This window comes from Herpailurus yagouaroundi, unplaced genomic scaffold (genome assembly GCF_014898765.1).
Source record: "Herpailurus yagouaroundi ecotype Mexico unplaced genomic scaffold, PumYag 77, whole genome shotgun sequence".
NCBI classification, from domain to species: Eukaryota; Metazoa; Chordata; class Mammalia; order Carnivora; family Felidae; genus Herpailurus; species Herpailurus yagouaroundi.
The window spans coordinates 50750974-50762670 of NW_024412388.1; the positions used below are offsets into that span (position 1 = coordinate 50750974).

An 11697-nucleotide genomic window follows, 5' to 3' on the forward strand; every position below is an offset into this window, starting at 1 on the left:
CCTTTATTGGACCATGTTCATCTTTCAGAAATATAGACGTGATTCAATTGTGTCAGGCTGGTGTGTTTTATATGAGTCTGAGTGTCCTGACAAACGTATCAAGATCTGGCACCTCAGCCACCCAACCCAGCCAGTGTGCTCCTTATTCTTCTGACATGTCAATTGCCTAATCCATTTACCTGGTGATTTTGCATTTATGTATATCAACCTCTGCCCAACCACAGAGGTAGTTCTGCCCCTCACTAGCTGCTATGTACCCTTACAGGCTACTGAACCTCTATTTTCTCATCTGTAAAATGAGGACACAGTACATGGATCAGAGACTTCTCCTCCCACTCGGTATGTAAGGTCCTGCCTAAGCTCAGACACCATTACAGAAATAAGGAGGGGAAGAGGAAACAACTTGAGAAGGAGATACAGTCGTGATAGTCCTACTAACAGAATCCGCTGAACATTTACCTGGGACAGTTTTAAACCTAGAGACTATATCACCTTTCTCTTCTCTTCTCTTCTCTTCTCTTCTCTTCTCTTCTCTTCTCTTCTCTTCTCTCTCTTCTCTTCTCTCTCTTCTCTTCTCTTCTTTCTTTCTTTTATTTTTTTAAGAAACTATTTTCTATTAATCTTATTTTCCGCATTCAGTTTAAGAAACTGTAGAAGAACAACTTAACACCACTTAGTGTTGTTCTTACCCATTCAATGGTCTGAGCAATGGGAGCTGCAGACCAGTCTTCAGTGGCAGACGAGGGGCTCTGGTCTGCAGTATGGAACTGCCGGATGGGCACAGAGGCCACCTGCGTGCCTTCAGACCAGTCTGCAACCTGAGCTCGATAGCAGTAAACTCAGGCAGTTTGCTTGGGCTAGAGATGTCCACTCACCCTGAAATTCCTCCTTGGTCATGGCCTTTTCAGCAGTGGCCTGCTCTTTCTTTTCTATCTCTTTAGAATCTCTGTAGAAATAGATCAGGCATGATCTCCCATGGGTGTGCATGAGGGATGGTGGCACAGGTGCACAGAACTTCCCGCACCATCATGTAGTACACGAGCCCCACTGACCTCTCTTGTTGTTGCACAGGATGGCAATGTGCACATAGCATGGAGGAGAGTCTGTGATACACAGAGCAGTGGTTGGCAGGTTAACATAAGATGCCTCCATGGGAGGCTGGTGGTCAGCCCTGGGCTCAGTAACCACCAGAAGATGTGGTTCTTGGAAGTCTGCCTGGATCTGGTTATTGAAAGTTCTGGGAGTGAAGTACCCAGCAGTAGGAGTGGCTACAGTGGCACCAGCAAAATTCAGGCCAGCCCACTGGCTGGTGTTCCTGGAGGTCGTGACACAGACACCAACTGGGTTTTCAATGGCAACAATGGCACAAGCCATCAGTGGAAGCTTCTTCCAGGTCCCCTTCAGATTTATGATGTAGATGCCATCACTTTAACTTTTGTAGACATACTGTTCCATTTGGAAGTCAGAGTTGGTGCCACCTAAGTAGGTTCCTGCTGCAAGGAATTTAAGGGTATCTTCCTTCTTCATTTGCAAGACATCAAAGGGTCTGGACATTGTGAAGTGAAATGAATGAAAATAAAGCCTGCATTATTTTTCATTGGCAAATCTAAGTTTTCTCCCTCCGTCATCAAGAATGAGATCTTGAGAGCAAAATGGATCCCCAAGGAAAATGTCATTTTCAATTATAATGGCAAGTTTCATTGAGTCTAAATCAAAGTTTCAATCTCTCTTGCAATTAGAACTTCTATTCTCCCCAATATCCTCCAATTTGTAATCCTCAACACAGACCTGAGTCAAGGTCAGGGAACTCTTATTAGGGAGTGGGAGTTGTGTGTCTGGGTCTGTTCTCCTCCCACCACTGGAGGGGAGGTGGAAGGGAAGGGAAGGGAAGGGGAAGAGACAGAAACACCCTTTCCTAGCTGCTGCTGCTTCTGTCTTAGGTTTCCACTGGCTAAGACTGCCTGTCTGTGATTGGAGGCTTCCCCACCCTCAGTCTCTGGAGCACTGGGTGTGTGGGTTATTGGGATGCACCCCCAGGACTATGCAATGTGAAGCTCCTTGACATTAGTCGGAATGATGCACACTCCAGCTGATGTCTTGCCATCTTCCACACCAAGATTTTGCAGTTACCCTGTACCATTTTCTGCTGGGGTGACCTTTAAGGAGCTTTAAATCCGGTTACCTTCGAAAATACTCTCTTGGGCTGTGGAAAACTGAGGCATCCCTTCCACACTGAATGGTGGCATCACACTACCCCCTCTGCTGCTTCTTCTGCTTGCCCTGATGTTGTGAACTGCTCCTCTGGCCTCAGGGTGCTCAGACAGGAAGTAGGCACAACTCTCTGGGTTCACATGTGACCTCCCCCCCTCTAGGAAAGGGAGTATGTGTCAAGCTCCAAGAACTTTCTCAGTCTACTTGACATGGCAAGCAGCACCGCCATGGTCCTGGGAGTGTGTATAATTCAGCCAGCATCCAGCAAGGAGTGTGAAGCCAGGCTCCCCTCCTGTAGGCAGTCCTAATTTCTACGAATTATTCTCTTAGGGCTACTCTCATTTGGCCCAAAAGGTGGGTAACTCACGGGGAATGAAGATGAAGATAACACAGAAGAGTTCTTATTCAACTAATAGCTCACTGGCAGTTCCTAGTGAAGCAAACTGACTTTGAGTTTCTTGTCTTTGCTTTTGTAGGCTGATTGAGGTGGTGGGGTGTTACAAGACAATCTGGTCTACCTTTTAATAGCACCTGCAGTTATGTACCTAGCATCTCCTTTTTAGAATGTGAGAGTTCCTTCAGGTTTGCAGCGATAGCCTGGGGTCCAAGACAAGAAGAGTCCCCGGTATCATCCTATTAAAAAAAAATAATGATGTATACGTATCATATTTTACCAGATTTGGATTGTATTATTTTATAAGTTGCTTTTTCTTACTAAAGATGTGTAGTAGCATTTCCCATGCTACTAATTGTGCTTTGAAGTGTTTTTTTTTTAATCTGAGTACAGTTAACACACAATATGACATCAGTTTCAGGTGTATAACATAGTGATTCGACAAGTTTGCACGTTACGCTATGCTCACCACAAGTGTAGCTACCATCTGTCCCCATACAACACTATCACCTGAGAAGGAGAGAGAAAGAATCTCTCACAGTACCCGTAATATCTGGGCTGCATCTAAAAGGCTGAATCACAGTTTTTTAGGGAAAAGGGATATCTTGCATGAAAAGATAATAGAGGGGCGCCTTGGTGGTTCGGTCAGTTAGGCATTTGATTCTTGATTTCAGCTCAGGCCATGATCCCAGGGTCATGGGATGGAGCCCTGCATCGGGCTCCTTGCTGAGCCCGGTGCCTGCTTGAGAAAAGAAAAAAAATTTTTTTTTAAGATAATAGAAGCAAGAAAGAACATTGAATGGTCTGGGAACTGGAAGGACAGGGAGGAGTCTTGATCTATATAACCCTGTGACATTTGAGTGTAAAGTGTTATTATTATTACTATTAATTTTCTTTTCTTTCTTTTTTTTAAATTTATTTAAGTTACATCCAAGTTAGCATATAGTGCAACAATGATTTCAGGGGTGGATTCCTTAATGCCCCTTACCCATTTAGCCCATCCCCCCCTCTAGGAACCCTCTGTTTGTTCTCCATATTTAAGAGATTAATTTTATTTTCAAAAGAGGAAACTGTGGTATAGACAGAGTAAGAGATTTGTTAAGATTAGCTAGCCAGTCAGTGGCAAATCCAGAATATAAAGTTGGGATTTCTGGAAACTTGGAGGACACTGAATATAAGCAGGAAAGGAAGAAATCAAGGAAACCTGAGCCATGACGAAGGAGAAGGGATGCCCTAGCAGTGAGGAGTGGAAAGAGAAGGAAAACCGTCTGCTCCATGTCCAATTAAATCTCTTTTGTTCTCAGAGAGGCCTGGGAAGTTGACCGCCAGCTTCCCTCATCTGATGAGTGAAGTGTAATAAATGTGTGCACTTGTTTTTTTTGTAGAAATGTGAAGCAGTTTCCAAAATTAGCTCTGTCCAACTGTTAAAACCCCCAAATTCCCAAACTCTCTCAACAGGAAGCAAGCAGTGGACATCCAGATGTTTCTCCTCACAGTATTTGTCTGTGTAGTATTTACATTGATCTTTTTCTTGTCAAATCATGACTTTATGAAATGCTTTATTACGCTGATTGACCGTTCTCACAGAAGAACTGAGGAGGGGGAGCTGAGGGAAACATGGGTGCAGGGTGCCGTGCGGATCCTTAGCCAGTACTCCATCTCGGAAAACCACACTTCCAGTAAATGCTCGGAGTTCAGAAATCCAGCAAGTACAAAACTCAGCAGAGACTGTTCCTTTTCTGTATGAAGAAAGATAGTACAAGGAACAAACCTTGATGAACCCACCCTTTGGAGATTATGAAGGCAAATGAGGGGTTCCTGCGTAGCTCAGTTTGTTGAGTGTCCAACTCTTGATTTCAGCTCAGGTCATGATCCCAGGGTCATGGGATAGAGCCCAGCGTCAGGCTCTATGCTCAGAGTGGGATTCTCTCTCTCTCTCCTCTACCTTTCTCCCCATTCATGCTCTCTCTCTCTTTCTAAAAAAAAAAAAAAATAATAATAATAATAATAATAATAATAAAGCAAATAAAAAATAATAAACGTTTTAAAAAGAAAAGAAAGGAAATGATCGGTCTGCAAATCGTGGAATCTACCAAATCATGAATACCAAAAGAATAGCTTTCTGCAGGAAGAGAGTTGAATAAAGCCTGGGCTGATAGGTCATTAGTTATTTCACTTTCTGCCAGGAACTGGGCTACAAAGGTGCATGCATACCTCAGTTTGTCCTCACCACAGTCCTAAGAAAAAGGTATTATTTTCACGCCCTGTTTATAGACGAAGAAATTGAGACCTAAGAGGGGTTAAAAAACTAAAAGTTTACTGGGACACCTGGGTGGTTCAGTCAGTTGAGTGTCCGACTCTTGATTTCAACTCGGGTCATGATCTCACGGTCATGAGATTGAGTGCTGGGTGGGGCTCTGCATGGGGTATGGAGACTGCATGAGATTCTGTCTCTCCTTCTCTCCTTCTCCCTTTGCCCCTCCCTCTGCTTATGCACATGCTCTCACTCTCTCGCTCTCTCGCTCTCTCCCTCCCTCAAAAATAAAAAAATTAAAAAATCTTAAAAAAAAAAAAAAAGACAAAAACTTCAAAGATTACTTACCTAGTAAGCAGCTGAGCTGGGAATCCAACCTAGGCCTACCTCAGTCCAAAGAGACCATGCATTTAACTATTATATTCTGAATGTAATGTTACGTAATTCTGTTCTTAAAAAAAAAGAAAAAAAAAGGTGGTGGACCCACTTTGTTGATTCTTCAAGGAGAAGATGCCTCCGTCTCTAACACTGCCAGAACTGTTTTTCTATCTCTTAGTAACTCTCCAATGAGAGTCATTCTCCACCACTCTCCACCCTCCTCCGTGGCAGCTATCTTGCTAAGGCAATGGGTCACTTTTGATCACTTTTCTTGTCTTCCTTTTAAGCTACCATTGTTTCATTCTTTCTTTGAACCCCAAAGAAAGATATAAAAGGTGAACAGCATATACCTAGAAGGTCACAGTGCTTGGCAATGAACACCCAAAACCAAGACCAAAAAAACCAGCTACAGGATGGGATCCTGGAAGCCTTTCTCTTGCTGGGTAACCAGTGACCAAAGAGATAATGTGTCAGACTTGCAACGGATACCCCTTTTGATTAATTAGTCTCTTTTCTTCCTCTTTTAATTATGATCTTAGCCAAAGTTCCATGTTGTTTCTCCCACTATTAAAGGGAGGGAAGAAAGAAAAAAAATGAAGATAAATATAACCAACTTTATTTGGATCAACTATGTCTCATTAGCAATTTTATGGTTTTAGTGTGGAGAATACTTAGTACAGAAAAGGCATTTTCTCTTTCTCTTTTTTTTTTTTTAACTAATGTTTAATTGGTTTATCCCCTTTGGGCTAGCTAGAGAAACGCCTATACCCAACATGCACATACTGTATGTAAGAATGGGCATAAACAAAAGTCAAACATCTGCTTACCAGACCTGCCCCTCAGTCTTCTTCTTAAGCACCAGGAAAAGCATCTCAAGTTAGTCCCCAGTTTGACTTTGCAGGAATGCTGGATTCTCTGTAGCTTTTTTGCCTCTCACCTTTCCTAGGAGTTTATAGGGCGCTTTGAAGTTCCTCTGAACAAACAGGGTCTCTGTGTTTCACTTATTGCTGAGCCAACCCTGGGGCCTCGGTTCCATCAGCTCCTTATTAAGTGTTTAGTAATTTCAGTTTCCACCTTTTGGTCTTGCTCGCTTTGCAAACATCTGGAGAGAATTAGTTCCCAGGCCTCTGTAACATACCCATTTTGTGGTTCTAGAGAGAGTTGCGGGCTAGGGGATGTTGTTGCCCTTAACGAGCTTTCTTTATGCTTTTTAACTGTAAAAGGTACCCTCGTTAATATTCACAGACAAAGAGAAAGTGAGACCAGCCACTCCGTCCCTGTTTAGCTCTTGCCTTCTTGACTGTGAATGAGAACTTCATGCTGAAATGGGTAGAATAAATATCATGAAAGTGGGAATTAAATACAAGATAAAATAATGCATGATAATAATAACAACAATAATGTCTGGGCACCTGAAACGAGCATACGTCTCTACCTGGGTGATTCGGTGTGATCTCTGCTAGCCCTGTGGGCCTGTGAGCACTGAAAACTTGTCTAGTACATATTAAGATTTACTGTTAGGAAGTCACACACTAGATTTGGAAGAGACAGTATAAAAACTGAAAATATAGCACTAAGAATTTTATGCAAATTTGATGTTGGAATGATAATTTGGAGATATAAGGTTAAAATTAATTTCACTTTTTTTCCCACTTTTTCAATGTCATTATTAGAAAGTTTTTAATCATATAAGTCACCCACTTCTGTGTTTTTCATCATGTTTCTATTGGACAGCAGTGCACTAAAGAACCAGACAAATTATTTAACAGGATATGACTAGGATTGGAAGATTCCTGTGATGGCATCCATGTGGTATCAAAGTGAATAGGATGGGTATTGAAAGAAGTGTTAAGAAAATACCCTGAATTTCAATAAGTAGGAGAAGATGGCTATCAGATAGAAACTACTGATTGTTAACTTTTTCCCAGGACAAAATTCTAGAATAAGTTATTAAATACAACATTTATAAGTAGGTTATAAGTAGGGGGTGCTTGGGTGGCTCAGCCAGTTAAGCATCCGACTTCAGCTCAGGTCATAACCTCGTGGTTTGTGGGTTCAAGCCCCACGTTGGGCTCTACGCTGACAGCTCAGGGCCTGAAGCCTGCTATGGATTCTGTGTTTTCCTCTCTTTCTGCCCCTCTTTCTCTCTCTCTCTCTTGAAAATAAACATTAAAAAAATTTTTTTTTAAGTATATTAGGAAACAAGTAGATGATCACAAGAAACTACTAAGTAAAATTACAACTGGTTGAATATTTGTATTCAGTCTTGAAAATCTATCTATAGAGAGGCCTTGGGGGGGACCACAAAACTAAAAAATTAATTGAACATGATGAATCTCAAAATAAGTACTCAAAATATAATGCATCAATAATGGGAATGTGATGTATAACTTCCATAAATGTGCTGAGTTCATAACATGAATTGTGTTTAGGTACATCACTGAGGTGGCCCAGCTTAAAAATAATGCCCATGCAAAGAATTAACTTTTTTAAGTACAGCACTAACTAAAGGTATAATATGCTGTGGAAAAATATCATAGAATGTAGAAGTCTCACTTTATTGCGCTAAACTGGCCAAATCTAGAATATTTTGTTCAGTTCCTGCATAACCACATGGTAAGGGTGTCCTTTTTTTAATTAAAAAAATTTTTGTTTAATGTCTATTTATTTTTGAGAGAAAGAGAGACAGAATGTGCATGGGGAGGGGCAGAGCGAGGGGGAGATACAGAATCTGAAGCAGGCTCCAGGCTCCAAGCTATCAGCACAGAGCCTGTCGCCAGGCTCCATCCCACAGATCGTGAGATGGTGACCTGAGCCAAAGTCGGTCAGACATTTAACCGAATGAGCCACCAAGACGCCCCAGGTGAGGGTGTCTTAACAGCTAGAACAGGAAAGCCATTCAGCCGGGCAAAGAAGACGTTTGAGAATGTCACTTGACAGTGTGATCATTGTTATCACTTGGAGAGTGTAGACATTCTGGTTTGCTACAGAAAACAGGCTGACCAAAGAACAGTTGGTGGATGTTACAGGAAAGGTAGGAACGGATCATTATAAAGGAGAATTTTTGAATAATTGTGGAGCCCTCCATGGGAAAGGCTGCCTGGAAGATAATAAAGTAGCTCCCTTTCCTAAGAGTGTTGTTTTGTAGAGGCCAAATGAGCATTCATCAGGTATGTTAAAGAAGATATTTCTACATTGGAAGGGAGATTAAAGTAAGTGACATTTTTTTAGTTTCCAATTCTAAAGCTGGAAATCCCGTTATCAGTATAGTCATTCTAAGATACTCTACAGGCTCCTGCTTTGGTCAAACCAAGCTAAATTTCCTAAAAATGATGGTGCATCAGAAATTAAACTAAGAAGACATCTAACACACGGTAGCTGCCTCTCTGTGTGTGTTTAGGGGATGGTGAGGGAGCAAAGTCCAGAGCCATAGCGTTTGCCAATTTCTGTGGTGTAAATACCCCTACCATAGCAAAATCTAAAGTAGCCACAGTTTAACAACTGGCCGGCAAATTTCCTGAGAATGTAACATGTCTCTCACAGGCCGGTATGAGCTGGCTCCAGTACGACACTGCTCACGTATCACTTAGCAGTTAGAACACAGTGTGAGCGAGACAGAATCAATCAATCAATCAATCAATCAATCAATCAGTTTTTTAAAAAATGTTTGCTATGGGTCACCCACCCAGAAAGGTGTTAATATGTGACATGGTATTTTCCCTCAAAGAACTTAAGGCCAACTGGCAGAAGAGGGAAGTGGGTTGGGGGACAAAGATTAACACATAGAGGAAAAATAGAAGGTATTTTAGGACATGAAACAGTGCTGACCACAGAGGTCAACGCTAGTGAAGCTTGGAAAGCAGCAAAGGGACAAAAGCTAATGCTTATTGAGCATTGAAATGTTCCATGTGCTCTATGGGCCACCGTTTCTTATACCTGAAGAAACATAATCATAACCCGGTAAGGTAGATATTGTGCCGTCATATGGATGGGGAACCAGAGCCCAGAAATGTCAAGACACAGACCTGAAGCCACACCACTGGGAGTAGCACAAATCCATCCTTATCTACACATTCAAGTTCGGCAGCCAGTCGCTCCTTGGCACTATCGGGGGGGGGGGGGCGGACAGGGGGAGAAGGGAAAGACTGAAGCTTAGCTGGAAGGACAGAGAGAATTTAATGCCTCCTCCTAAAACTCAGGTTTACAAAGCAGAGCAATAGTCCCCAACCCTCTTCTTGTAAGGCAGTCCTGCTACGGCTGACGTGAACAGCTTCTCTGTGGACAGTGTCTCACCCCCAGTCACCGCTGACTCAGAAAGCAAGGCAAGCAGACTGGGAGGCGGTCACACCCCCAAGCCCTGACCATCCTCTCTAGACCTCTTCTTCTTGCCACTCTAACAAACCCACCTAGGCGTGGGTTCTGAGTTTTTGTTCAAAACTCCAGCGGCTTGAGTTAGGGAAGTAAATGGCTCCCTGAGCCTCAGTTTCTTCTAACACAAAATGAGAAGAAATACTATCCAGTTCACATTTTGTTGAGATTATATGTGTTAATTAAGAAACAAAACAAAGCAGGGGTGCCTGAATGGTTCAGTCGGTTAAGCTTCTGACTCTTGATTCCGGCTCAGGTCATGACCTCACAGTTTGTGAGTTCAAGTCCTGCATTGGACTCTGCACTGACAGTGCAGAGCCTGCTTGGGACTCTCTCTCTCCTCTCTCTCTGCCCCTTCTCCACTTGCTCTCTCTCTCTCTCTCTCAAAATAAATAAGTAAACTTAAAAAAAGAAACACCTAGCACAATGCCAAGCACAGAGTAGATATTCAATAAATATTAAATTCCTTTCTTTCCATACAGCTGCATGGTTTTCTCCCTAGCTAGATTGTCATGCATATCTTTGTGTCCCCAACAACTAACTCAGGACATGGCAAAGTGAACAGGTTAACTCTGTTTAGTGACAGCACTGATTCATTACTCTGGTCCCAGAGATGCTTTTTACATTAAATAAAACAAATATACATGCACATGCAAAAGTCCATTCCTGTCCCAAGGAATCAGTATATGCTCTTCTAGGGGCTGGTCATTCCACACAGATGAGAGAGTGCCTGTTCTCTGACAAGATTGTCTACTGTCCTCAGTCTAAAAACTGCCTCTATCAGTTTATTTACATCAACAAGGTGTCATCTTTATACCATGATCTTTCAATTCTGGTGAGCTGCTTGGTTGTCCCATTACACTATCAAGGGGTGGTGCCGGGCTGACCACTAAGGGTCCAAGGAAGAGTGTCATGCTGGATGCAAGAGTTCAGGTATCATGACGGCTCAAGGCAGGTTAGGTCAAGGAAACAGCAATGAAGGCCATGGGGCTGTTGGGGGGTGCCCTCGTGACCATCACTGCAACCTGAAAGAATTGACCAATAATTGCATGAATGGAAGCTAGAAGGAACTGCAGCTTTCTTTGAAGAGAGCAGAAAAGTGGTTGACGGTGTACAAAGCTCCATAGGCTCAAGCAAAGCACCCAAATGTGCTCATTCACCCCTTCCATTCACTCATCTCCCCCTACATAGTGCTACTTACCAGGGCATGCCGCGGGCGCTCGTTCCCTCCCTGGGTGCTCCAGGAACCAGTTATGAAATCCACCTATGTAGTTTCTGTGGAGGTCGGCTCTGATTTTAGCAGACAGCATGAGCTATCATCTGGTTTTTATTAAATTCCATAAGTGAGAGAGTAATTCATACTCTAAAATGTTACAGACTCACTATTTACATAGTGCGACTGGTTGAAAACTGTTTTGTTCTTTTCTGCTTTTCTCTATTTTGCAAATTTCCTTCAGTGAGCGTGGACTACTTTTATATTCAAAATTGTAAACATTTTTTGAAAGAGTAAGAGTTTCACGTCAGAAACAGAAGTATAGGAACAGAACATGCCATTACTCATGGCTTTGAGAACCATATTCCTACAGCCCTGATGATCAGCAAGTCGTGTTATTGAGACGTTTTCCTCTACTTTCTGTGAATCTGAGTGAGCTTTTATTATTTATTTATTATTATTACGAGAGGGATGAGTAATTGAATCTCCTAGCACCTACCACAGTGTGAGTTCTAGGTTAAGTACTTGAAAATGACAACTTTTCAATAGCTGGGCTTTCTCCAGCATGGAATGACAAAATATATGACAACTCTTTGTCCGGTGGCTTACTCGGTGTCAACTGTGTGCCAGGCACTGTTCTGGGCATTGAAGATATAAAGATAATTCACTCATTGAAGATATAAAGATAATTCACCCTTCACTCTAGTGAGGAAGGTAGATATGAAAACACTGTAGCAGTACCAGAGGAGTGACTTGTGTACAAGAAGGTATAGGTGAAAGGTCAGAGCAGTTTTCATAAAGGCCAAGACATTTCAACAGTCTTCCCTTGAAAGAAGGAATTTGCTAAGCAGATCAGATACAGTTGGGTGGTAAAGGGAT

At 42.3% G+C, this 11697-nt stretch overlaps 1 pseudogene; it reads right to left on the reverse strand.

Moving 5' to 3' along the window:
• Positions 1–577: 577 nt before the first annotated feature.
• On the reverse strand, positions 578–1736 carry LOC121018442 (40S ribosomal protein SA-like; annotated as a pseudogene).
• Between the last annotated feature and the right edge of the window lie 9961 nt (positions 1737–11697).